Source organism: Oncorhynchus gorbuscha, unplaced genomic scaffold (assembly GCF_021184085.1).
Source record: "Oncorhynchus gorbuscha isolate QuinsamMale2020 ecotype Even-year unplaced genomic scaffold, OgorEven_v1.0 Un_scaffold_873, whole genome shotgun sequence".
Lineage (NCBI taxonomy): Eukaryota > Metazoa > Chordata > Actinopteri > Salmoniformes > Salmonidae > Oncorhynchus > Oncorhynchus gorbuscha.
In genome coordinates this window covers 1,879-5,000 of record NW_025745856.1, presented here as the reverse complement: position 1 = coordinate 5,000, position 3,122 = coordinate 1,879, and positions in this window count along the sequence as shown.

Here is a 3,122-nt window from a genome sequence, read left to right as displayed (position 1 = left end):
AGATGAGACACCTGCAGCTGGCCGTCCGCCAGGATGCGCTTAATCAGGTCTTCATCTGGAGGAGACAGGTGTGTGACAGAAAGAGAGATGGTCAGATTCACTCATCTGGAGGAGACAGGTGTGTGACAGAAAGAGAGACGGTCATCTGGAGGGGACAGGTGTGTGACAGAAAGAGAGACGGTCATCTGGAGGGGACAGGTGTGTGACAGAAAGAGAGACGGTCATCTGGAGGGGACAGGTGTGTGACAGAAAGAGAGACGGTCATCTGGAGGGGACAGGTGTGTGACAGAAAGAGAGACGTTCATCTGGAGGAGACAGGTGTGTGACAGAAAGAGAGATGGTCAGATTCACTCATCTGGAGGAGACAGGTGTGTGACAGAAAGAGAGATGGTCATCTGGAGGGGACAGGTGTGTGACAGAAAGAGAGACGGTCATCTGGAGGGGACAGGTGTGTGACAGAAAGAGAGATGGTCATCTGGAGGAGACAGGTGTGTGACAGAAAGAGAGATGGTCATCTGGAGGGGACAGGTGTGTGACAGAAAGAGAGACGGTCATCTGGAGGGGACAGGTGTGTGACAGAAAGAGAGATGGTCATCTGGAGGAGACAGGTGTGTGTCAGAAAGAGAGATGGTCAGATTCACTCATCTGGAGGAGACAGGTGTGTGACAGAAAGAGAGATGGTCATGTCTGTCTGTCTGTCTGTCTGCCTGTGTCTGTCTGTCCGTCCGTCCGTCCGTCCGTCCGTCCGTCCGTCCGTCCGTCCGTCCGTCCGTCCGTCCGTCTGTCTGTCTGTGTGTGGATTACCTGAGGATGTGAAGTACTTATTGCGGTGTGTGAGGTCGTCATTGTCGGGGTGAATGGTCATGTCCACCCCAGGTGTCTTGAACCTTGACCTCTCTTCAACTTGGGTAGCCCCGCCCCCCAGGCCCGCCCCTCCCACCTCAGACATGTCACTCAACAACTCTGGCCAATCACGCTCCTCGTCGTCATCCTCTTCCTGGACCACACCCCAACTCTGGACACTAGAGGGGAGAGGGGGAGAGAGTGGGAGGGGAGGGGGAGAGAGGGAGGAGTGAAGGTGAGACCGGGAGGAGGGAGAGGAGAGAGGGAGGAAAGGAGGGAGAGAGGGAGGAAAGGGGGAGAGAGGGAGGAGTGAAGGTGAGACCGGGAGGAGGGAGAGGAGAGAGGGAGGAAAGGAGGGAGATAGAGGAGGGACGAGGGGTCGAGTCAGGTCAGTGTTTATTTAAAGTGCATTTTAAACAGTCGGTCACAACTTCCACATTAGTACAATGGAAGAAGAGAGATGGTTTACCAACACACACACACACACACACACACACACACACACACACACACACACACACACACACACACACACACACACACACACACACACACACACACACACACACACACACACACACACACACACACACACACACACACACACAGTAATTACAGATGCCCACACACACTCTACGGTGTGTTGGAACTCTACTGGGATTTACTGAGACACAGAGAGATTATATCAGGACAACAACTCTCCTCTCTTTCTCATTCCCCTCACACACTCATTTTATACTGACTAATTATCTCTCTCTCTGTCTCTCTCTTAAAGCATGAATCAATCTCTCCATGGGCCTAATGTGAACTGTCAATCACTCAGCCGTCCTCGTAGCAACGGCAGAGCTCACCTCTTGGTGGAGGGCGTGGGGGAGGTCCACGTTGGTCTCTTCTGAATAGGTCTGGAGAGAGAGAGAACAGGGGGGTGACAGAGAGAAAGATAAAGTAAGATAAAGTAATACATTCAAATCAGATCAAGTAAGGATCAAGATCAAGTAAGGAGACAAACGATAAGATGAATATCAGAATGTACACCCTGTAGAAATACTACTTCTGCTGGAGGACTTGTGAGGCGTCATTTCCGGTCACAACTTGCAGGCTTGTTTTCAAATTGCTGTGCGTTTTGTTGCCAACCTATTTTGCTACCTGACAACTTTACGGGTTTCACTTTTTAATTACCGTTCATATATTTATTTTTCCTCGACTTTTCACTCCGGACGCTTTATCTGGACACGATTCGTCAGGACCTCCAACAGCCGAAGCTAAGTAGTAACATTAACATGATGCCTTCTAATTGCAGCCGCTGTGCTCGCCTTACGGCGAGGATAGCTGTACTGCAAGCCCAGCTTCAGACGCAATCGTTAGGCAAGGGTAATTTCAGTGTAGGAAAGGATGAAACAGCGTCTGTGCCACCAGTAAGTACAGATAGTAGTATAAATCCTGGCACAGTCCCCGCAGCCGGACAACTTTCTCACGGTTTCTGGAAGGAAATGCTGTAGGAACGCTCAACCGGTGTCGCTCATTCAGCAGACAGAAACTTTCAACCGGTTCTCCCCATTAAGCAGCGGGTCGGTGTCAGAGGCCGAGTCTTCTCTGGTCTCTACTCCCCCCGTTACGGGGTCTGAGACGCCGAAGCTTCCCACCATTAGCTCTGACAAATTGAAAACTCTAGTCATTGGCGACTCCATTACCCGCAGTATTAGACTTAAAGCGAATCATCCAGCGATCATACACTGTTTACCCGGGGCAGGGCTACCGACGTTAAGGCTAATCTGAAGATGGTGCTGGCTAAAGCTAAAACTGGCGAGTGTAGAGAGTATAGAGATATTGTTATCCACGTCGGCACCAACGATGTTAGGATGAAACAGTCAGAGATCACCAAGCGCAACATAGCTTCTGCGTGCATATCAGCTAGAAAGATGTGTCGGCATCGAGTAATTGTCTCTGGCCCCCTCCCAGTTAGGGGAGTGATGAGCTCTACAGCAGAGTCTCACAACTCAATCGCTGGTTGAAAACTGTTTTCTGCCCCTCCCAAAAGATAGAATTTGTAGATAATTGGCCCTCTTTCTGGGACTCGCCCACAAACAGGACCAAGCCTGACCTGCTGAGGAGTGACGGACTCCATCCTAGCTGGAGGGGTGCTCTCATCTTATCTGCCAACATAGACAGGGCTCTAACTCCTCTAGCTCCACAATGAAATAGGGTGCAGGCCAGGCAGCAGGCTATTAGCCAGCCTGCCAGCATAGTGGAGTCTGCCACTAGCATAGCTAGTGTAGTCA